The sequence below is a fragment of the Tenrec ecaudatus genome, chromosome 8, assembly GCF_050624435.1.
Source record: "Tenrec ecaudatus isolate mTenEca1 chromosome 8, mTenEca1.hap1, whole genome shotgun sequence".
In the NCBI taxonomy this organism is placed as follows: Eukaryota; Metazoa; Chordata; class Mammalia; order Afrosoricida; family Tenrecidae; genus Tenrec; species Tenrec ecaudatus.
Genome location: NC_134537.1, coordinates 10866141 through 10891670, shown reverse-complemented (window position 1 = coordinate 10891670; position 25530 = coordinate 10866141). Strand labels below are relative to the sequence as shown.

At 45.6% G+C, this 25530-nt stretch overlaps 1 protein-coding gene across 1 annotated transcript in view; it reads left to right on the top strand.

Moving 5' to 3' along the window:
- MYRIP (myosin VIIA and Rab interacting protein) overlaps positions 1 to 25530 on the top strand; it is a 279856-nt gene that overhangs the window by 150386 nt on the left and 103940 nt on the right. The gene's annotated exons all lie outside the window — the stretch shown is intronic.

Here is a 25530-nt window from a genome sequence, read left to right as displayed (position 1 = left end):
GTTGGTGTTTTGGGAAATTTAAAATATACCATCGACAATGTTAAGAGACAAGTGAGAACACAAGGAGGGGGGATTTTCAGGTAGCCAGTGGGGGCTTGCATAGGCAAAACTAAGACTTCTCATAAATCAAAAGCCAAAAACAAAACAAGAAACGGGGGGGAGAAAGATTTTAGAAAAAGAGATGCTTAAACTTACTCATAACTAAGTGCAAGTTAGAACCGTGAATCTTATCAGATTAGACAACACCAAGATCTTTGCTGGTACGATGTTAGCAGGTTGTGGGGAAGCCAGACTCTGCAGTGCTGTGGAGAGTAGATAGGTAAATCGGTATAGTTTCTCTTTCCAGAGGATGCGTTGTCAGTAGCTCTCAAAATTACAAATGCACATAACCTTTGAGCTAGCAGCCCCTTTTCTAGGAATTCACAGAATAGGAATACACACATGCTTAAAAATATACACTGTAATAATGTTTGTCATCGTAAAGTAATGGGAACCAATTTAAATATCCTTCACTGGATGCCATCAAATAAAGTATGGTACGTACCTATCCACCCGGAGTCCCTATCCAGGAAGTGAGCTGAGTAAACCATGGGGAAGCTTGTATTTCTGGGCTTATAATCCTTTGTTCAAGGTTTCTTCTTCTGCTGCTGGATGCTCTTTTCTGTACGCTTTCTTTAGCTGTGTGTTTCAGGCCGGGTTCTCCAAAGAAACAAAACTGGTAGCATTAACACATGTATCTATAGAGAAAATTATATACCAAGAAAATGCTCACATAAGCCGTAGAAACATGTGAAGTCTAATTCCAGGCAGGTTTCAACCCCGTGGGTCAGGTGCAGGAACTGATGCATTTGGGAAATGGCAGTGGTATTAATCAGCGTACACGCCCAATACCTCCCATCTAATGACTTTACAGTGAACTGCCGATGCACGCTCAACTACTCTCTTACTGTAACAAAGTCCTTTACAATTTCGCAGTCATACAGTTTGTCTGTTATAATGAATGTCTTTAATTGACCAGTATTAACAGTAATCAGATCATATTCCCCCACCTTGTTCAAATCACCAGCTAGCAACTTAATTTAAGCGTGATGTTAGCATTAGTCAGATGGAGGGACTCACCATGAAGGAAATGCATGCATTGTGTTAATACAGATGTGAAGATGTTATTGGAGTAGCACTAGCGCAGTGTGGCAGGTGAGGCAAGTATCGGAAGAAACCCCAACGCCTCCTTAGACGTTGGATTGAAAGACTTGGCTATCACTGAGGCCGACATGGAGTGATATGGTAGAGAAATGGTCTGCCTGGGTTGACTTTTCTATGCTGCCTGGACCCCCAGAGCAGGCACATTAACACAGGAGAGTGTGAGATGTCCCTACTGCGCCCTCATGCTCAGAGGGGAAACCGACCCCTTCAAATAACACAGCAAAATTCGCTCCAATACAATCAACTTATCAAAGTTTCGATCAGCTTTAGAAAGAAAAAGGGGCAAAAGGAAAACCATATTCAAATAACTTTTACTCTTACCTCCAAACAAGTCATTTTCCCCACCCCTCACGTTAAACTTGAACCAACCAGCCTCTCAGGACCGAACAGGAATGGACCAAGAATGAGGGTGGGCACGTTGGATTCAGCCTCTCGCAGATCCCCTCTGACCACAGTGAGGGAAAACAAAACAGCCTTACTCTACTGTAAACTTGATTATAGGGGCTGGAACTACACTCTAATACTATATGAAACTATAGACCTAGAATAATATACATTATATATCTACATAGACATATACACCTCGAGCAAAATGTATGACACCTGGCCAGGTATCATATTATACTATAAACCTAGTATAATATACATTATATATCTACATAGACATATATACCTTGAGCAAAATATGTGATACCTGGCCAGGTATCATATTATACTATAAACCTAGAATAATATATATTATATATCTACATAGACATATACACCTTGAGCAAAATATATTGATACCTGGCCAGGTATCATATACTATAAACATAGACATATATATATATACACATAAATACACACACCCCTCGAGCAAATATATGATACCTGGCCAGGTATCATATACTATAAACATATATATATATACACATAAATACACACACCCCTCGAGCAAAATATATGATACCTGGCCAGGTATCATATACTCTAAGTATCGCTCCAGGTTTAACTATCTCTTACTTGTTCCTTAGCAAGAATTTTCTCTCTGGCTCATTTTAATATCCCCAGTGTTCTTTTCTTTCTTTCTTCCTTTTTTTCTTCATGTTTTGTTTGGGGCTCTTTATTGTTTCTGATAGTATCCTACTTTATGAAGCACAGAAGGAGCAGGTGTATACAGGCAATGACTGAAGTAATAGCTTATGTGGGAGGGGAGGCTGATGAGCATTGGGGCATAAATAATGAATACAGGAGTGGGGAGGGCCCATTAGAACTGATTGTGATGGTGTCTGTACAACTCTTTGCTGTGGAAGTATATCATATGTGAATGTTATATCCACAAAACTATTGGGGGCAGGGGGCATAAAAAGAATGCTAGTGGAACCATGAGCTTGGAGACCAGGTGAGAGATGGGAAAGTTCAATGCAAGGTCAGTGTCTCAAGTCTAGAGAGGGCTTACCAGAAAGGGATCACTGAACCGAACTCCAGAAGCCGAAGTAGCTGCTAAGAGAATGGGTGCTTCTACTGTGTGGATGACACATGGAGAGGACATTTCTCCATGAGATGGAGGAAACCCCAACACAGCCACCCCCAGATTTGTCCACAATACCCTCCTCAGAGCAACAAATTTTCATGATGGTCTTGTTAGTTGTTGTCCAGTTGGCTCGGACTCAGAGACTCCTGGAGAAGGAGGCAGGACCTGGTCCAGCAGGCTCCTCATGACCGTGGCTGTGTTTGAGTTCATTGCTGAGGCTACTGTGTCTCTCATCAGTCCATTTCATTCAAGGGTGACTCCTTGTTCCGGACACCCCAACAAACATGATGCCACTTGTTAATGACTGCTAGCTTACGGACGATGTGCCCAGAGTACACATCAACGCCTTGCCATCAATGTTCTAAGGAACTGTCTGGTTGCATCTCTTCTAAAAGCGGAATTAGCCATCCTCTGCAGTCCCTGACACATTCAGGCTTCTTGCGAATGCCACCGTTCATATGCATCGGCTCCCCTATCTTCTGATTTCACTGTTCACCTTCCCTTTGCTTTGGAGGGAATCGACAAGACCATGGCCTGGGTTAGCCACTTCTCAGACATGAAAGTAGCTTCTCTGCTTTTAAGAACTTAAAAATTTTTAAATCATTTTGGGGGGCTCTTACAGTTATTTTTATCATTTTATTAGGGGGCGCATACAAATCTTATGACAATCCATCATTGTGTTATATTAAGCACACTTGTACATAGGTTTCCACCAACATTTCCAAAACAGCTTCTTTCGACTTGAGCCATTGGTATCAGCTCCGCTTTTTCCCCCTCCCTCCTCCACCTGCAAATCTTGGACCAATTATATATGATTGTTATTTCATATCTTACACTATCTGTTGTTTCCCTTCACCCCCATTTCTGTTATCCGCCCTCCTGGGTGGTGGACTGTATATCCAGCCATGTGATGGGTTCTCCCTTCTCCCCCTTCCCCCATCCCCACCGTCCCCCTCCCCTCATGACATCGCTACTCCTACTACTCTTCCTGAGGGTTTTATCTGTCCTGAATTCCATGTATCGAGAGCTCTTATCTGTACCAGAGTGTGTATTCTCGTCTAGCCAGATTTGTAAGGTAGAACTGGGTCATCATAGGGGTGGGGGGTTGTTTAGCATTTAGGAGCTAGAGGAATAATATGTGCTTTGTCAGTAGTATACTACACCTTGGTTGAATTGTTCCTTCCATGTAACCCTTCTGTGGGGGGAATGTCCATTTGTCTACAGATGGGCTTTGGGTCTCCACTCTAACCCTCCTCATTCACATCGATATAATTGTTTGTTTGGGATCTTTTGATACCTGATCCCGTTGACACCTCATGATTACACAGGTTGGTGTGGGCTTCTTCCATGAGGGCTTATTTGCTTCCCTGCTAGATGGCTTACTCAAGCCTTTGAGACCCCAGACACTCTATCTTTCATTTTCTGGGTATCGTCTACTTTCTTCACCATATTTGCTTATGCAACAATTTTGTCTTCAGTGATTGTGTTGGGAAGGCAAGTATCAAAGAGTTCCAGGTTATTGGAGCAAAGTGTCCTTGTGTTTAGGAAGGCCTTGAGCAAAGACACAAAGTCCGTCTGCTATGTTAATACTCAACATATAAATATATGTACATTGGTCTCTATCTCTTTCATTATAAATTATGTATTTACATAAACGCATGACTATAGCTACAGCTCTCCTTTCAGGAACTTTAAAGAGGTATTTTACAGGACATTTCCCCAGTGCGATGTGCTGCTTGATCTTTTACTCTGCATCCAGAGATGTTGGTTGCTGACTCACATAGAAGAAATTGAACTCCAATTTCATCGTCATTTATCATGATGTTTATTTGTTCAGGAGTGAGATTTTTCATTTTCTTCTTATTCAGGAACAATCCAGACTGACTGTACCTGAATGCAAAGTCTTTGACTTTCATCGGGAAGTGCTTTAAATTCTTTCCATTTCCTCAAGCAAGGTTGACTAATCTGCATATTGCAAGTTGATGAAGAATGAGCACCAAACCCTAGATTCAACCCCTTCATTCAAGTTGACAGGAGATGACGTAGCTGCCTTACTCCTTCTCTGTTGCTCCTCCAAGTCCAGTACATTCTCACTGCCCCACCCACTGACCTCCAATACCCCACTGCCTACACCCACAGTGCTCTCTGTCTCAACCCCTACTTCCTGGAATCCTCTGCCTCACAAGACACTGCTGCCCTCTCCACCACCGTAGCTCTCTCCCACCAGACCCCCCACTGGCATCATGGAACCCTAGAACACTTGGCCAAACGTGCCAAGAGGGTGCCCCTGAGTCGGGGCTAGAATTAGGATTAGAGGAGAGTAAGACCCTTGTCTTGGGTGCAGAACTAAGAGTGTGCCCCAAACCTCAGACATCAACATGAATCATATTGTGATGCTATGATTTTTCCTAAACAAGTTTAGGAAAAGTAGATGCAGTGCAACTCACAACATCAAGTTTAAAATGTTTATTTATATAAAGACATAATTTACTCTCATTTTATTTTCCTAGATTTAATGGGTGCAAAAGCACCAAGAATAGTTTTAATATCTACTTCCTTGCATATCTCCTTTTTGGTTGAGAAGCATAAATGACAATGCCTGGGAGTATCTTTGAATGTCTGTGGGATAAATGTAAAACCGCAGCAAGAGATGAATAAAACACCTGCACTTGGAAACAGACTGGAAACAAACTGGAAATGCATGAGTCTTACTGGGTGAAAGCGAGTCAGTTCCTATGGGAAAAGGATGCACCAAATACGCATTAAGATTCTAGGTGTCCTCGTGCCCGCGTGAAATGGAGAGGTTACAGTTCCATAGTGGATCTTTGTGCTTTGAATTTTTCCATCGGAGGACATATCCTTCCTGGGAGTACATCTGATTTGCAAAATGCTTCCATTGACAGGATGGTGATGCAGTCTGACAGTTCCAGCCCGTGGAAATGTCACCTGACATAGCTTTAAACAGTCTGAAGCATCAACAAGGTATAATAAAAATCAGCATCCCGTGTGGACCTCCTAAAACTGACTCTTGCGGTTCTTGGCTTAGTACAGTCTCATTCCAGTTCTAAAGTGGCCTTGAGATTGGTGTCAACAAGACCAGTCACCGTGCCATCTCGTGACAGGAGTTTCAGTAAACTGACGTGAATTAAATATTCTTTGAGGTTGACAGTTGGCCTGGAGACATTGTCAAGCATGGGCAGTTTGTTTGTTTGAAAATGGGGCCTCAGGCTGGGCTAGCCGAGGTGGGGGCCACCTGCCTCTCCTCCTTCCTTGTACCCTGGGCATCTTCTGTGGTCTCTGCAGCCTGACCGTCTTGGGATAGCTCCACCTCTTTCACAACAGCCTCCGCGACAGTGCACTACCCTTGCAGGCCTGCCCTCAGAAATCCCACAGGTCACTTTTGGCAAAACCTGCTGTCAAGCGACCAAGGACGGTAGCCTTGAAGTGCCGCCCAATGTAAAAACAAGGATTCACCCGACTAGACCAACGGGTGACATCCTGATCAATAGAAGTTTGAAATTGTCAAGGATTCCACCCTGTTCACATTCACAGTCAATGCTCCCGTAACCAGTAGCCCAGAAATAAAATAACGCGTTGCCTTGGGGTCTGCTGCACAAGACCTCTTTAAAGTACTGAAAGGCAAGAAGGTCGCTTTGAGGATTAAGGTGCGCCTGACCCACGTCACGATGTTCTCAGTCACCACCTATGTGCGTGCCAGTTGGACCACGGATAAGGAAGACTGCAGATGAATCAATGCCATGGAATTGGGGGTGGGCAAAGAATGTCGAACGTACTGTGTACTTCCAGAAGAACAAAAGAAACGAAATCTGTTCTGAAGACGAAAGAACCCCTTAGCAGAAGGATCGTGAAGATGCTATCGGACCAGACGGTCTGTTAGGACTTAGAACACCCAAGAAAGACGGTGTAATGTTCTCACATCAGACCAGGGGGCTGTGTGGGATGTTGCCCCCCGACAGAGCTGGAGGGAAAGCTCAACGTGGCCACTCCCTGGCAGAGTGATCTTGGTGCCAGTCTACCTCTGACCACTGCACGGACTGGCAAAAGGGCGAGGGGCAGGCCGGCACCGTGCTTGGCCCAGAGCAGACGTCATTCGATCGAGAGCATACCGCAAGGACCTCTTCTCACTTCTTCCTCTCTATTATTTGTCTGCTGCCAGGTCTCAGCCTTAGCAGGATGCTTGACATTAATGGCGGTTGTCACGTATCCACTGAACGTGACAGTTCCAGCCTCCTCACTCTGTCTGCCTGCAAATTCCCCGTGACACACTCTGGGTCCCAGTGCGAACGCTGTTGTTTTCCATCCTGCCTCTCAGTCCCTCTTGACTTTTCAGATCTGATTGCTCTAGCTCAGCCTTAAGGGCCTCCATGCTGGCAAGACCGAAGGAGGCTGACTTTCCAAACACCTGAATGGGCATTGTGTTATGTCCCCTGCGGTTTGGGGACAGTAATATTGTCCTCATGGGCTCTTGGCAACACGCCTAAACTAGGCTTGTACCCAGTCATTCTCAGAGTGTGGTTCTTGGACCACGAACATCACATGACCTGGTGACCTAAGACCTCTCCCAAACTTACGGAATCAGAAACTGTGGGCGAGGCTGGGGAACTGAAAGAACTGTGGACAGTTACAGGAGGCCTGGGCTGACGCAAAGGGCTCAGCTTGTGAACCAAGAAATGGCTAGTTCAAATCCAGCCAAAGGGAAGAAAGCGGTGGGCTCTGCTTCTGATATGGTGAGCTGCTTGGAAAACCCTGTGAGGCCTAGTCTTCTGTTCCCAAGGGGCCACCATGGTTTGGAATTGACTCGACTGGCTTGGTTTAGATTTGTTTGTCTGGTCCCCCAGGACAACGCACCTTCCTGACACTTGGTAAAGGAAACGGTAGCAAAGAAGAGGGCAAGATGGGTGGACACAGTGGCTGCAACAATGGGCTCAGACATAAGAACAATTGTGACACGGCTTGCATCCTACGGCTCTGGGGAAGGGTGAGTGGGAGAAGCAGGTTATAGGTGTGCCAAGGAAAGCCAGCCTGTGGTCTGCACTGGGGATCCAGCTGAAGGTGCATGTGTTCTCACGCATGTTCCACGGTGCCTGTTCTGCACCAGTTGCTGCAAATGAGTGACTGTCAGTGGCCCATGAGCCCTGTTGGGGGCCAACCCACAATCTCTTAGCAGGTAGACTTCTCCTCAAACACATGTCTTGGGAAATTCTGATAAGACTTTTTTTTGTGGCACTCTTATTCTTTCTACTGTACTCCTCCCCAGAGAGGACCTTTTTGGTGAGGGATGGTATTCATAAGTACTTGAAGAGGCACAAAACAAGACCGGGAAAGAGCAAATGAAAACTTAGATGACACAAATAAACACAGGAATAGGTGCTTGGCTGGATCTGTCCCCAAGAGCTCATACAATTGCCAGGACAAGAAGTCCTTTGAGAGCCAGAGGCAGGAGGCTGGCGGAGGAACAAGTGAACGGCGGCTTCCAGAATCGGCTGGGCAGACCCCTTGGAATCACACTGGGAAAGAACATCCCCTTAGACAAAGCCAAGGCTCAGGACCCAGAGAGGAAAAGCGTTCCGATTCGGTTTTCTTGATGTGCCACAAATAGACAAGCCACTGCACCTCTCGGTGTAAACAGAACAGTAGTAGGTCTTCAGGTGAGAACTTGTTTGGCACGTGGGCGTGACAGCACGGTGGTCAGTGTAGGGAGGAGGATGGACCAGATGGGGCGTCCTCCCAAAGAAAATGGGTGGTTGAAGTACTCAGTGAAAGATTATACACAAGTTTTAAATGAACCAACCAGATATACCTTCAGTAACACATGTAACCTAAAAATGGTCCTTCCAGGCCCCATGCACGGCAAGATGCCTATAATGTAAACATTGCACAAATGGAAAACATCGCAAATGAAAACATTACATGAAAGTAAAACGTTCACCTAAACCTCACAGATGAGAAGCATCACCCAGAGCAACGCGATTTTGTTTAGGCATACCTAAGTAGGAGCCCCTTAACAACCTGTATGAGACCTCTCTCCTCTCAGCTTCAGGGAGACAAAGGAGTAGGGTCGTGAAGGAGTCCAGGATGAGGGTTGATGACGTAGGAAGTCTCACCTCCTTCAGATCTGCGGCGTGTGTCCATGGGAGTTGGACCAGGTCCTTGGGTTCTAGCACAGAATGCTGGAAACAGCCCACCATGAAAACCAAGCAGTTCCTAACAAGATTCAAAGCACACACACGTGTCCGCTCTATGATCCCCAGGAAAGCTTTATCTAACTCGGTGGTTCTCAGCCTTCCTCACGCTGCCACCCTCCAATACAGTTCCTCGTGTTGTGGTGACCCCCCAACCATAACATTATTTTCATTGCTACTTCATCGCTGTCATTTTGCTACTGTTATGAATCAGGTGACCCCTGTGAAAGGGTTATTCGACCCCCAAAGGGGTCACAACCCACAGGTTGAGAACCGATTCTTACCTCTTCTCTGAGTTCAAGTCTTGTGGGAAAATGCCACTGAACTTTCTTTTTAAAAAAAAAAAACCCTCTCTTTATTACACAAGGGTATGAAGGGGCTTCAAGAACTTTTTGGGGAGAAAAGGGAATGAAAAGATGATGGGATATTTTCATAGAGCTTTAGAAACTCCTTTGTACATTGCCTTTCTTCTTCTCCCAAGTTAGCATATGTTAACAGTGCTGTTTTAATGACGTATTTAAGCACCTGTCTTTGCTGCTAAGTGAAGTGTCCATCAAAAACAGAGACTGGAGAATCTTGTCTGGGAGAAATACCTAGGATAGGCACATCTATGAAGGGCAAAGCTTATTAGTCATGACGGGCAGGTGGATGGGACAGGGAGCCCTTGCTCAGAAGACACTGAGCTTCCGTGATGGGTGATGGCGGGGTTTTTTGGACGTGCATAATGGTGATCGTCTCACAGTATGATGGATGGGGTGAACCTATTGAACTGCACGTGTGAATAATATTGAAATGTGACACCTTTTGGAGGACTTTATTTCATTTTTCATTTTTATAAATTGGGTGAGAGTCTACAGAGCACGTCGCCAGTTACCCACTCAACAATTCAATGCATTTTGCTTCTCATTCACTGCCCTTCCCTCATGCACTCCTACTCACCCCACCTCCTCCGAGTGTTTCCTGCCTCCTCTGTACCCTCTCTCCTAGTCCTTCTGAACGTTGTCCCTGGGTAACTGCTCAATTGATTGATTAGTCTAAGGCCGGGGTGGGAGCCTTTTTGTTTTTTTCTGCCAAGGGCCATTTGGATATATATAAGCTCATTCCCAGGCCATCCAAAGTGATCGACTTAAAAATCAGCCTGCTCTAGTTGGTTAAAAAGTAGTTCATTAACTCACCCCTCATGTGAGAGCTACTAGGAGCCCTGGTGGTGTAGTGGCTATGTGTTGGGCTGCCCTCCAAGAGGTCAGCAGTTCAAAACCACCCGCCACTCCTTAGGGGAAAGACTAGGTTTCCTATCCCTGTAAAGAGTTACAGTCTCAGAAACACACAGGGGCAGTTCTACCCTGTCCTGTAGGGTCGCTATGAGTTACAATCAATGGGATTTTGTTTTGTTTTTAATGTGGCTGGACCTGCTTCTCTCTGGTAAGTCATGTAATGTTACCAGGTATTGACGACTTCACGGGCCTTCTATGGTCCTTGGGCTGGATGTTCATACTGCTGTTCTAAGGTGTGAGTACCCCACTCCTATTATTATTCTCTTTACAGACCTGTCTATTGTTTGGCTGAAAAATGAGCCATGGAGGCGAGCTTATCTTCAGAACTGAAGGGCGATTCAGGGCCGTAGTCTCAGGGATTCCACAAGTCTCTATCTGACAGCTGGGCCTGGTGTCTTCTAGGATTTTGTGTTTTGTCCTACATTTTCTCCCACTGGATCCAGGATCTTCTAATGTGATCCCTTTCAGAGCAGTTGGTAGTTGGTTGTCAGGCACCATCTAATCCTTCGGCTCTCATGGGTCCTAGTGACTGAAGTTTATATGGCCCATTAGTCTTTTGAACTAAATGTTTCCATGTGCCTTTGATGTTCATCTCGCATCTTTCGTCCTGATGGAGAGACCGATAGTTGTATCTTAGATGGGCACTCACAAGCTTTTAACACCACCCACCCCCCCCCGCACCCCATCACTACTCACCAAAGTACGGTGCAGATTGTTGTCTTTGTAGACTATGTTAAGTCAATTGAGATCATGATCTTAAGCCTCAGACTCAGTGTTTGGTGACATCTAGGACGTTTATGTAACTTCGGAAATGGCATTGTGCTTGACGCATCACTGACTAAATCAAAAAGAACTCTGGGAACAGACTATACATCTCATTCTTGGACTTATTGTCTTGGCATCTACTCAGGATGCTTTCCTTCCAAAATTCCGGTTAGCGTTCTTGTTGCACATTAGGCTCTTCAAACTTTAAGCAGATAGGAGCATCTGAGATGTTTCTGAGAGCGCTGTTCTGTTTCCCTAAAAAGAAAAACCACAGCAACCTACATTAGCGTCGCACGGCAAATACAAAGCGCGTCAAGACATTTGTTGTGCAAATTGTTTTCTAATTTGTTTTCTTCCTATCAGACGAGCGCATTGGCAAACAAGTCGTCTCACTAAGAGGCAGACTGGACTGACATCACTCATTTCAAGGACAGTGCTGAAACCCCGATCACAGTAAAGCTTTGCCCAGGAGGGCGAGATTGGTCCCTTAGATGGAAACAGTCCACCGATGAGACAGGAGGATGTGGCACCTAAGAACTGCTCAGACACAGCCGGCAGGTAGCTAAGCAAGGCTTCCCCAGCCCTGCACCCAACCTGCAGGGCCTTCTGCAAGCAACGAGCTCCATATGAGGAGAAAGACATATGAGGCGGTGGCGTTCTTGTTCCTCCCACCTTGGTCCTTGGGCCAGGAGTAAGGCTGCCACCTGTCAGCATGAGAGCCCATTACTGCTCAGTCAGTTCCAACTCATGGTCATCCTGTAGGCTGGTTCCCAAGGCTGTGATTTTTTAAATAATTTTATTGGGGGCTCACACAGCTCTCATCGCAATCCATACATATATCCATTGTGTCAAGCACATTTGTACATTTGTTGCCATCATCATTCTCAAAACATTTTCTTTCTACTTGAGCCCTTGGTATCAGCTCCTCATTTCCCCTCCCTCCCTCACCCTTCCTCCCTCATGAACCCTTGATAATTTAGAAATTATTATTATTTTTTCATGTCTTACACTGTCCAATGTCTCCCACTTTTCTGTTGTCCATCCCCCAGGGAGGGGGTTATATGTAGATCATTGTGATCGGTTTCCCCATTCTCCCCCCACCTTCCCCTTAGCCTGCTGCTATCACTACTCTCATTGTTGGTCCGCAGGGGTTTGTCTGTCCTGGATTCCCTGTGTTTTCAACTCTGACCTATACCTGTGTTCATGCTCTGGTCTAGCAGGATTTGTAAGGTATAATTGGGATCGTGATATTGGGGGGGGGGCAGAAGAAGCATTAAATAACTAACAGAAAGTTGTGCGTTTCATCAGTGCTATACTGCACCCTGACTGGCTTGTCTCTTCCTTGTGACTCTTCAATAAGAAGATGTTCAATTGTCTACAGATGGGCTTTGGATCTCCACTCTGCACTCCCCCTCATTCACATCGATATGATTTTTTTGTTCTGGGTCTTGGATGCCTGATACCTGATCCCATCGACATCTTTTTTTTTTAACATTTTATTAGGGGCTCATACAACTCTTATCACAATCCATACATATACATACATCAATTGTATAAAGCACATCCGTACATTCTTTGCCCTAATCACTCTGAAAGCATTTGCTCTCCACTTAAGCCCTCTGCATCAGGTCATCTTTTTTTTCCCTCCCTCCCCGCTCCCCCCTCCCTCATGTGCCCTTGATAATCCACAGATTGTTATTTTGTCATATCTTGCCCTATCCGGAGTCTCCCTTCCCCCCGTTCTCAGCCGTCCATCTCCCATGGAGGAGGTCACATGTGGATCCTTGTAACCTGTTCCCCCTTTCCAACCCACTCACCCTCCACTCTCCCATCGACATCTTGATAGAAGCAGATAGCCTCGTCTTTCTCCCGCAGAGTGGCTGGTGATATAGAAAGGCCAATCCTTTGGTTTGCAGTCAAGTACTTAGCCATGGAACCAGCAACACTCCTGGAGACTTGACAGAAGGCAGGATCCCAGCACCCAGAACTGCCAAATAAGAATCTGCATTTGACCAAGATCACAGATTAGTTCCCCCATGCAACGAGGCTTGGTTAAGCACTGGTCCAGCAAAATTAGCTGGGGGAGTGTTTTCTGAGGTGGAATGATATTTGTTTTCTTTCCCCAAATTTTGACCAAGCTCTGCTTTGGTAGGAAAAGCAACATTGCAGGTGGCTTGTTTTAGTTTTACCACCCCAAAGTGAGTGGTGGGTAGAGAGGAGTTGGGTAATAAAAATATTTCTAAAACACAGGAGAATGAAAATGGTACCCTATGCGAGGTAGTACCGATGAAGAACACAGCTTTCCCCCAGATCCTGGATGCTTCCTCCCCCCAACTACCATGATCCGAATTCTACCTTGCAGGACTGGATAGGGCAGAGGTTGTACACTGGTACATATGAGGGCTGGAGGCACGGGGAATCTAGGGTGGATGATACCTTCAGGACCAAGGGTGTGAGGAGCGATGCTGGGAGAGTGGAGGGTGGGTGGGTTGGAAAGGGGGAACTGATTACAAGGACCAACATGTGACCTCCTTCCTGGGAGAGGGACGGCAGGGAAGGGAGGGGAAGGGAGACTCCGGATAGGGCAAGATATGACGAAATAACGATGTATAAATTACCAAGGGCACATGAGGGAGGCTGGGAGCAGGGAGGGAAGGGAAAAAAAAAGAGGACCTGATGCAAAGGGCATAAGTGGAGAGCAAATGCTTTGAGAATGATTGGGGCAGGGAATGTATGGATGTGCTTTATACAATTGATGTATGTATATGTATGGATTGTGATAAGAGTTGTATGAGCCCCTAATAAAATGTTAAAAAAAAAAAAAAAAGAAACTACAGACAGGTTAAATAAAAGTGTGACATCAAAAAAAAAAAGAAAATGGTACTCTACATTCTGGTGCGCCATTTACAAGAAAATAAATGCTACATACAACGGAGACAAGTTTACACTGTGAAATGTGGGGCAGAGTACACCACAATGAGCTAGGTAGAAAATGGTGATGCTCACCAGGACAAAACACAAAGGAAACGTGACATAGCAGCAAGAGGAGCAAAGCAACGGCGTGCCTGAGGAAGCCTGAAAACAGACTTCAGACTCAGAGGGCAGGGCTTGGCACCTCAGACTTGATCAGAAAACATGCATAAGGGTCAGCAGACAGACCTGGAACTACTTATAGGCTCTCCTTCTTCTTCTTCTTTCATGTCTATCGATATAAGATAAGCAAGATAAATAATCCTGAATATTAAACAGTAGGGCTGATGGTTCTCAGGGTGGGGGAGAGGGGGAGGTGAGGGAAAGGGCATTGGGAGCCAACAAACCCAGGGACAAGGGAACAACAAGAGATCTAAAATTGATGGTGAGGAGGGTGTAGAACACCTGGTGGGGTTTGATCAAGTAATAGGTAGCTGAGAGCTGAATGAATGTCGAAAACATGATAGTAGGAAAAGAGGAAAGAATTAGGAGGCAAATGACATTTATAGAAGTATAAATAGAGAGAGAGGCATGTATATATGTAAACATATTAATATGTAACGATATATTTATGTTAAGTATCAAGGTAGCAAACATTGGGACTCTATTCAAGTCATCCTTCAATACAAGAACACTTTGTTCTATTAACCGGGCATTCTGTGACGCTCACATTCCCGACACGAAAGCTGATGTCAAATTGAGTGCATAAGCTAATGTGGTGAAGAAAGGGTTCGCAAGAGTTGGAAGGGTGGGAAGAGGGAGGGGGAAAAGAGGCGCTGATACCAAGGGCTCAAGTAGAAAGAAATTGCTTTGAAAATGATGATGGCAACATATGCCCAAATGTGCTTGACACAATTGATGCATGGATTGTTATAGGAGCTATAAGAGCCCCCAATAAAATGATTTATTTAAAAAAAGAAAGAAAGAAAGAAATGTTGGTGCCAAACAAACATTAATTAAATTGCAAACAAGCTGCCCTTGAGTCAATTCCGACTCATATTGAGCAGATAGGATTTCTGAGACTGTAAATATTCACAGGAATAGATGGCCTCATCTTATTCATTGGTGAAAAATGAAGAACAAGCCAAACCTACAGCCATCGAGCGGACTTGACCCCTCGAGACCCTATAGGATAGAGTGGAACTTCCCTTTTGCGTTACCAAGGCCGGAAGTCACTCTGGGAGCAGAGAGCCTCTCCAAGGCCGACTGGTGGAGTCACATTGCTGACCGTACAGTCAGCAGCCCGAGGCAGCAATTGGAAAGAAAATGAAATTAAACTCCATGGCCAACCTAAGTAGACCTTGCTGATGTGTAGACAGCAGCCACCTGCAAGGCAGGTCCTGGTATGAACCCCCATTGCACAGGAGGGAAGTGTTCCACTACCTCCTGGGTGATACACAGGCAGGAAAAGGCAGTGTCAAGATGGACCATGCCTGCCTTGGAGTTAAACAAGCAGCCATCTAGTAGGGGAGCCACAAAACCCACTTGGAAGAAGCACAGCAGGCTGTGTGACCATGAGGTAGGTGTTGGCTGGAAGAAGTATCACAAGTTCAAAAACAAGCAATCAGATTGATGGGAATGAACATGGACAGAGTGGAGACCTGTAAAACAACTGGGCAGTCCCTTCCAGAAGGGCCACGTGGAGGAGATGATGGATCCAGAGTCCATAACTGGCCTCTATTTCTTTAAGGTGTCCCCCACTTACTATTATGGTCCATACATGTTATACCTCATTGGTCATGTTACATGTGTGTATGTTAATTTGTACATTTAAGTTCGCTTGGTACATGGTAGTCAAGATAGAGGACCCTTCAGAGACAGTGACAGGAGTAATGGTTCCCAGAAGGTACAGGAAGGGGGGGGCAGAAAGAGGGGGAAGAGAAGAGCTGATAGCATTGATGATTGCAGAGTTCCACCCGGTAGGATTGAACAACAGAACTGTATGGGAAGGGAAAGGATATATTGGAATGAGTAAGATATGCCAATAAAAAATACTTGAAAAATAAAAAGATCCAAGCCCAGTAGTTTGTCCCTAAATCTTGGGTCTTCCCTCACAACACCACCTCTTCTATTTAAGGAAGGGACTCGGCAGAGAAGGAGCAGCCACACAGAGAGACAGAAGGAGCTCTTGGCTTATCCATCAGGACCAACTGCTGACGTCACCTTGGGACTCACCTGCTGTGACTTGTCTTCTGAGAGAGAAGCCAGGCAGCACACACTGCCCTTCTATCAGGGGTCCTGTTTCTCCTGCCACCAGAGCTCTTGGTCCCCCAGAACTCTCCAGTCTTGCTCTGTCACATGCTGATAGAAACAGACCAGGTAACTCTCCAGGGATCGCCTGGCCACCAGAACCTCTCAGTTCTATTCTGCTGGGTGACCTTCAACTCTTAGAAATTACAAAGCGGCTTTAAAAAGTGTGTGGACAAATGAATTAAAAGACAATGAAAATTTGAAGCCCGACACACTTCATGAAGTCACTTTGTCTTTCTCAATAAGGACCTTTGAGACAGTGCTGTTACAACATACTTGACCTGGGCCGATAGTTGAAACAGAAAATGTTTTGTTACCTGTAGACTTGCCACATTGAAACGAATGAGTGTGTGTGGGGGGTGGGGAGGGGGGAACCAAAACTTGAAATGTGATTCCCAGTGTACCCTCAAAAAAAGTATTATTTTCTTTCCCAATTTTTATACTAGGCAATTTATTTGACCTCTCAGAGATTTTGTTTCCCCGTATAAAAATGGTGATATTAAGTTTTCCTAAAAAGTAACTGACATAATGCAGGAAGTGCTCAGCATAGCGATTGGCCCTGCATAATGGTATGGTACCTGCTATTGATAGTATCAGCAATATGGTTTTATCATAAGCCCTCATCATTCGGTTTTGGAAGCATGTGGATGAGATAGAGTTCCTGTCACCACTGACTAATTAGCTCAAGCTAAATTAAATGAACATTGAAAACTAAACTTGACAGGAAATGTGTTAATCCATGTAGACTAGAGAAACAAATCCTGAGACATTCATATATGTATAAAAAGAGCTTTATATAAAAGAGCAATTGTACATTAAGAACACATTCCAGCCCAGTCCAGATCAAGTCCATAAGCCCGATACTAGTCCATATGTCTGACACCAGTCTATAAATTCCTCTTCAGACTCACGCAGCACATGCTATGACACTGAATGCAGGAAGATCACAGGCCAGTGGGTGGAAAGTCTTGTGGATCCAGTGGTGGTGGAAGCATCTCAGCACTGGAGTGGGTCCCTACGTGGCTCCTTCAGCTCTAGGGCTCTGGCTCCATCAGCATAGCCCTATGTGGCTTGTCAACAGGAGTGTGTAGCAAAGAGTGTGGGTCCCGCCTCCAGGGAGGAAGATAGGAGTTCCCAGAATCCCCAGCCGAAGGCCTTGCCCACACAGAGGCCTCATTGGCTATGGCCTGATTGACAGCTAGACTCCACCCCTTCACAAGTTGCCAGGAGATGACGTCACAGCCACAGAAAGGTTAGAGAGGGGCAACGACTCCAGAGGTGTATCTAGAGCTGCCTGAAGGATATGTTGAGATGCAGAAGGTTCTTATTTTTTATTTATTTACTTTGCTTAATAAAGGTTTATTTTTTGTTTAACAAAGGATTCTATCATTTCGTAGCAAGACTTTTACCTACCCTTATCTTCCCCATCCGTGGGATTGTACACTGTTTGTCGTCTCAGGACAAACTCGGTTTTCTCACTGTGATGTTTTAAGGCGCACCCATGTGGTAGCCTTGTATCAGGAGCTCGTTTTGTTTGGTTGGTTTTCCCCAAAGCTTTAGGGTTTCAAGAACTTACTCTGCTTCAACTTGTGGACCTATGTACCTCAGGTTAGAAATCTGTACATGAGCTTCCTTAGGGGTGAGTGAAAGGTTTAAAAAAATACTCTCTGGAAATTCAAGCAGATCCCTCTGGACAGGTAGTTTTGAACCAGAAGGGTCAGCACCAGGAGCGTGCTCCATCCCCCTCCTAAGCCACCAATCCTGCTCGGACTGCCGTGTCCGAGAGACAGCAGTCGGGATGCCATGCAGGAACATGCTTGAGACTGACAAGCAGGTGGATTCTGATTCCTCACTTGTCTGTGAAAATGACCCAGAACCTAGGCCCTGGGTGACAGAGACTGCCTGCCATTCAGCTTTTGATTCTATCTCATGGCCCATTAGGTCTGCCTTGAAGAGAGTTTATTGGTGCTGAAGGAACAGGGGCCTCTTCTTTTGGGTCACACACTGTGTAACCTGAGGCCAGTGCTTGGCACATCCTGGGCACTCCATAAACAGCGAGGAAATGAAGGAATGGATCAGAAACGTATTCTGATTTAGGGGAAGGCTTACGGAATGGGGTGCATGAAAGAATTAACCCCTGTGCAGACATGGTACTCTATTGTGTCACCCATTCCAGCAGGATGCTAGCATAAAGGCACATTCCTTCTCCCACCTCCAGTCAGGAATGTGCAGCTAGAGAGCAGAGAGTGGACCAGGCAAGCACCCTATCCCCACACCTCTGCCTCACAAACCACACATGCACTATGTGTTTCCTCTGACCTATGAAGGTAAAATACATGAAATAAAAACAGCAATATCAAATGAGGGTAATCACTCCCGAGCTTCCCTGGGGCTTCCTGGAAAGTCTCTGCAGTAACTCTAGTTCAAAATATAATCGAAAGCACGTCCATTTGCGGCTCTCCCAATCAGGCTGTGGTGTTGCCAGTCTTCCCCATGGAGTCCTTGGCACTTACATAACCTGTCAACTTGTGAAGGGGTGGAGTCTAGCCTGTCAATCAGGCCATTGCTAATGAGGCCTCTATGTGGGCATGGCCTTCTCCTGAGGATTCTGGGAACTCCAGTCTTCCTCCCTGGAGGCGGGGAAAACAAACTCTCTCTAGTTTGTGTTTCTGCTGAGAAGCCACATGGAGCTAAACTGATGGAGCCAGAGCCCTGAAACTGGAGGGGCAACATGGAGACCCACACCAGTGCTGAGATGCTTCTACCACCACTAGATCCACAAGACCTTCCACCCACTGGCCTGTGGTCTCCCTGCATTCGACGTCATTGCATGTGTTGTATGAGTGAAGAGGAATTTATAGATTTGTATCAGACAGATGGGCAAATATCAGACTTATGGACTTGATTGGGATTGGGATGGGAGGTTTTCTCAATACTCAATTGCTCTTTTAGGTGAAGACTTACAGAGCATATCATCAGGTTTACATTCAACAATGGATAAGCCTTTTGTCTCCACTCATCCATTGATGAGTAATTCCCAAAATCCACCACCATCCATCCCACTTCCTCCCAGTGCTTCCTGTTTCCACGTCACCTTCCTTCCCAACCCTCCATCCTTGGGTTATTCCTGCCCCTTTGGTCTTACGTGGTAAGTCATTTTAGCATGGGGGTGGGTTCAGTTCCAGACTTGGGGGGTGACTTGGGGCCATTGGCTGGGGGTCCTACCAGTCTCAACCTGACCAATAAGCCTGGTTCACAGAATTGTGTTTGTTTGTTCATTTGCTTTGCTTTTGTTTATTTGTTTTTAAGATCATTTTATCGGGGGCTCTTATAGCTCTTATGACAATCCACACATCCATTGTATCCATCATATTTGTGCCCATGTTGCCATCATCCTTTTCAAAGCATTTTCTTTCTCCTTGAGCCTATGGTATCAGCTCCTCTCTTTTCCTCTCTATACCTTGCCCCCTTGTGAACCCTTGATAAATTATAAATTATTGTTATTTTCATTTCTTACACTATCCGCTGTCTCCCTTCACCCACATTATGCAGAATTGTTTTTAATAACAAAAGAAATGGGGAAACCCAATGTTTGCTAACAGAACATCAGTTAAGAAATCATGCTGCATTCATGCTATGGAGGACTCTAGGTTTATGGGAAGAATATTTGACAGCATCAAAACCACTTACTGAATATCAAGTGGAAATGGCAGATTATTAAATAGTGTTTACCGATCAGTTACCTGACTTTCATGTCTACCATGGTACCCTGCACTCACAAAGAAACAGGGGCTGCAGGAAGGAGGGAGAATACCATATATACTCAAGTATAAGCTGACCCGAATATTGGCGGAGGCACCTAATTTTACCACAAAAACTGCATTAAAAATGTGCTGAGAAACTCAGCTTATGCACAAGTATATACAGTAGTTGTGTTTTTTATTAATCATTTTATTGAGGGCTCTTATAAATCTTATGACAATCCGTCATTCAATTGTATGAAGCACAGGTGTACATATGCTGCCATCAACACTTCCTAAACCTTCTCCTTCTAACTGAGCCCCTGGTATCAGCTCCTCCTCTTTCCTCTCCCTCCCCACCCTCCCACCATGACAAATCCCCAATCAATTATATATTATTGATGTTAATGCGTGTTCCACAGGTCCGTTGTCCCCCTTCACCCACAGTTCTGTTATCCGCCCTCCTGGGGGGTGGGCTCTACATCCAACCATGTGATGGGTTCTCCCTTCCTCGCCCTCCCCACCCCCACCACCCCCTCCCTTCATGATATCACTACTCCTACTACTCTTCATGGAGGTTTTATCTGTCCTGAATTTCATGTATTGAGAGCTCTTATCTGTACCAGAGTGTGTATTCTAGTCTAGCCAGATTTGTAAGATAGAACTGGGTCATCATAGTGGGGGGGGGGGTGGATGAGTAAGCATTTAGGAACTAGAGAAATGAAGTGTGTTTCATTGATACTATACTATACCTTGATTGAATTGTTCCTTCCTTGTAACCCCTCTGTGTGTGTGTATTTGGGGGGGGGGTGTCCAATCATCTACAGATGCGCTTTGGGTCTCCACTCCAACCCCTCTTTCACATCGATATAATTGTTTATTTTGGATCTTTTGATACCTGGTAGCTAATACCATCAACACCTCATGATCACACAGGCTGGTGTGGGTCTCTTCCATGTGGGCGTATTTACTTCCCTGCTAGATGGCTGCATGTTTAAAGTGCAAACCTTTAAGACCCAGAAACTATCTTTTGATAGCCGGGCACCATTGCTTTCTTTTCACCACATTTGCTTATGCACCCATTTTGTCTTCAGCAATCTTGTCAGTAAGGTGAGTATCAAAGAGTGCCAGGTTATTAGAACAAAGTGTTCTTGTGTTTAGGGAGGCCTTGAGTAGAGTTCCAAAGTCCATCTGCTATCTTAATACTTAACATGTAAATATATGTACATTGGCCTCTATCCTTTCATTATAAATTAATATATTTACATATATACATGGTGAGAGCTATACCTCTATAAATAGTTTTTGCCTCCTACTTCTTTATTGTATTTCTTTCTACCTTCCTCCTGCCCCACTATCATGCTCACCCTCTATTATGCCCTCAGTAATTCTTGATGGATACATTGCACTTGATCAAACCCACCAGACATTATACCCCCTCCTCAGCATCAATTTTAGATCTCTTGTTGTTCCCTTATCCCTGAATTTGTTGGCTCCCTGTGCCCCCTCCCTTCCCCCTCCTCTCCTGTGTTCCCCCGACAATGCTGGTCCTGAAGTTTTCTCCTCGGGATTGTTTGACCTGCCTATCTTATATAGATAGAGATAGGACAACAGAAAAAAATATAGTTCCAGATCTGTCTGTTGACCTGAATGCATGTTTTCTGGTCAAGTCTGATGAGGTCCCAAGTCCTGTCCCCCAAATCAGAAGTCTATTTCCAGGATTCCTCAGGGACTTCGTTACTTTGCTCCCCTTGCTGTCCTGTTTCACTCCCTGTGAGTTTTACCCCACTGTGCATTGGGCAGACCAGGCACAGTTTCTGCACAGTGTCTCCCGTGCCAACCCCACAGCGCTATGGGTCATTGAAGAAATGTCATGTCCTGCCCTACAGTCCTCTCTGTGCATTGGCTGCTCCCAGCAAGGATGTCGTCCCCAGGGCTTGGTGGGCCATAATGAGATCCATTCTCTCTCTCTCTCTCTCTCTCTCTCTCTCTCTCTCTCTCTCTCTTTCCCTCTTACTTTGTACCTGTGTGATCTGGATATACCCACTACTCTCCCCAGGCTAAATCTTCAATGCCGTCCTCTGTATTACATTCTTCTGGGGAGGATGCCAATATAGCTCGGCTTGGGCCCAGCCCCATCATCCTCTTTGTAGCTCACTGGGAAAATAGTCTTTTATGACCTTCATTTTTACTGGGAAGAAGAAATAGATAGTAAGCAAATTAATGATTGCTGTATATCTATTATGTAAAATAGATAAACCGCATAAATGATTATCTAAATCATTGATAACCTACAAACCAAATACTTAAACTCCCTGCCATCAAGTTAGTACTGACTCATAGTGACTCCTGTGGGTTTTCTGAGACTGTCACTGTTTATGGGAGTAGAAAGCCCAGTCTTTTTTCCTCGAAATTGCTGGTGGTTTCAAACTACTGACCATGTAGATGGCAGACCAATGAGTAACCACTACAAGTTTTATGTGACAGCAAATCATTATGTCACAATATCTCATTAAACATAAGGTACAGAGAAGTATTCTGTAGACATAGGGAGAGAGCAGATCTGAGTGGGAGGAAAGAAAGTTTGTAGGCGTGGCGGTGGTATGTTAGCAGGCATGTTCAAGGAGGTTCTTCCAAGGGGGCAACATGTGCACAGAGAACCGAGTGAAGTGATAGATTGATTGATCCATCAGTATCTTGGAAGCAAGTGTTCCAGGAGGAGGGAGCTCAAAAGCCAGGGTTATGTCAAGCTCTTAAAAGTTAGAGTGTGTGCCAGTGTCCGGGACGCTACCCACATGTCCTCAGAAGGAAGTCCGGGCATGGCTCCTGCTCCTGTCACCTCTTCATGAGCCACTCATCATCTGAGAAGAATGCCCCCCAAAGGGGGAGGACAGCCGCTCTACTAAAGAGCGTGGTCACTCGGGACGGCACTGGCCCTCGGATCCTCTTCAAGGTTTCTATTGCCACAGACTTGCCATCTCATTACTTAACTTTCACATCACTCTTGCTGTGTGGTTGCGATGTCGTCCCAGATCACTCTGTTGGGATTCATTAGGCATGTTTGATGCTTCTGTGACTTATAGGGCGTCTGTTAGCCAGCCACACATTCTGCCTCTGGGCTTTCGTGGCTCACTTCACATCGAGGGTATGCTGCCAACTGATAGGGGCTGGGTAACTGCGTGAATCTGAACAGTCGGGCTTCATCCCCACCAACTCCAGCACCTGAGAATCCTCGAAATGTCCGGAGTCCCATTAATGGTATCAAAATCCATATTCCCTCAAAATGATTCCTTTTCATTCCGTTCAAATGACCTTCGATTACCGAAAACATATGGTTTTTCACACACACACACACACACACACACTTCAAAGCAGAAACAATTCTGTCTTTGAGAGGGTGAAGTTTCTTTTCCGGCGTAACTGGGCTTATCTTTACTTCTAACACTTTTGTTGCCATTCGTTCACCTTCAGCCTCCTTGTGCCGCTGTATTGCTTCAAATGCTTGTAATGCCAGGCCGTCTCACCATCTTTTAAGCCAGTGGTTCTCAACCTTCCTCATGCCACGACCCTCTAATACAGTTCCTGGTGTTGTGGTGACCCCCAACCATAAAATTATTTTTGTTGCTTCTTCATCACTGTCATTTTGCTACTGTTATGAATCGTCATGTAAATATCTGATATGCAGGATGTATTTTCATTGTTACAAATTGTAATATGCAATTCTATATTGTAATATATTTATTTATAATGACAAATAAATGAAATTTTGTCTTGAAGCATGATGTAACATGAGGAACAGTCTTCACACTGGGTCTGAGGGTGTATCTGCCTGTGGGCAAACCCGCCTGGAGATGGACAGAGGAGCAGTGTCTCGGTTCCTAAGACCATGGGAAATCTGTTTTCCGATGGTCTTAGGAAACCCCTGTGAAAAGGTCATTTGCCCCCAAAGGGGTCTCGACCCACATGTTGAGAACTGCTCTTTTAAACAGATGACTTGGTTGATTAATAAAGGTGATCAGAACCAAGGGCTCTGGTAGAAATTGTTTTGGAAACGTTGATGTTAACATATGCATGAGTGTGCTTCATACCATTGCATGATGGATAGTGATAAGATTTGTAAGAGCCCCCAATAAAACGATTAATTAACAAAAATAATTTAAAACCAAAGGTGATGAGAGTAGGACTTCTTGGCCAATAAGTCGATCAGTAATACCAGTGAGTAGTCTAGTGTTCCCATAGACCTACCCTTTGAATGGGGGGCTAGGGAGTGGGGTAGAGAGGGCGGGGAACTGAGAACTCCAAGTTTGTAGACCAGGCAGGAAATTGGTAGGATTTTTGGGGGGCCCCATGGATGGGATTGGGTGGGGAAACATGTGTGGGCTCTCTCAGTGCCAAACAAGGAAGGCTTCACGACAGTGTCGCCCCCCATACTGAGGTCCTGAGGTCTACCTCAAGCAACATGGTTCAAGTTCATTGGACCTCAACAAATTCCCCTTGAGCCAGCTGTTCATTCGAGTGGGGATGAAGTGGTCCCACTTTTGTGTGTGCAACCTTTTCATTGGCCTCCAGAATGCTTCTCATCATCCAGTCCTGCCCTCTGGGCCAGCTAACTCCAAATTGCACCCGTCAATCAACAGAGTTCTACTGCCTGTTTCGAAGGACAACTTGCTCTCGATCCCTGGCTGCTCTCAGCAACACCCCCTCCCCCATCATCTGATGGCTGCTGTTTTCAGTATCGTTGTTGTTGTTGTTAGGTGCTATCTTATCCGTTCTGACTCATAGCAACAAACCTCCGTACAAGTGAACAAAACACTGCCCAGTCCTGCGCCATTCTTACGATTGCTCTTAGACTTGAGCCCATCGTAGCCACTGTGCCAGACCCTCTCGTGGGCTCACGGAGTGCCTTCCTCTCTGCTTTGCTTTGGCCCTTCACCGAGCATCATGCGCCTCTCTGGGAACTGCTCTCTGTGCTGTCACCTCCACCAAAGATGCCTGCCTCCTGGCACCCAGCCTCCGCCTAGTTAGCAGGTCTCAGCGGGACCAGAAGGCACATAGCCCCCTGCCGCCCAGGTCTGTGCTATTGGCTTCAGAGACCAGAGCTGTGGGGTGCGCAGGGAGGCCAGCAGAGTGTTTAGTGCCCTGGCAGACTCCGTCGCATGGGCCTGCTGCCAACAGTGCTGGGAGGAGCGTGTGCTAACACACTCCGAATGGACCCACGGGAAGATCTGTGTTGTCGCTTTTACCACAGAATCTTGGAGGTGGGGGTCCTTATTCTGAACCAGGGAGCGTATGAAGGAGGCTCAGGAAGCAGGCTCTTTCTCCAAGGGCCCTCACAGAGGTCATGGCCGCTGACAGCCGCTTGGCTGGAGGAGGGCCAATACAAATGGACAATGGGAGAGGTGGTTTCCCACCAGAGGCCACTTGTAGTTGATTTGCATATTCCTGCCCCTCGGCAGCTCCCCGCTGCTTCCCCCTGTGCCCCATCCAAAGGCCTTCAAAGACCCACACCATTCCCTAGGCTTGTTTCTTGTTGCCTTTGGGGGGACGAGGGGGATGGGGTAAGCGGGGTGGCCGGTTTGCACTGCCATCTTCCAAGGTCCATAAACTCTTGG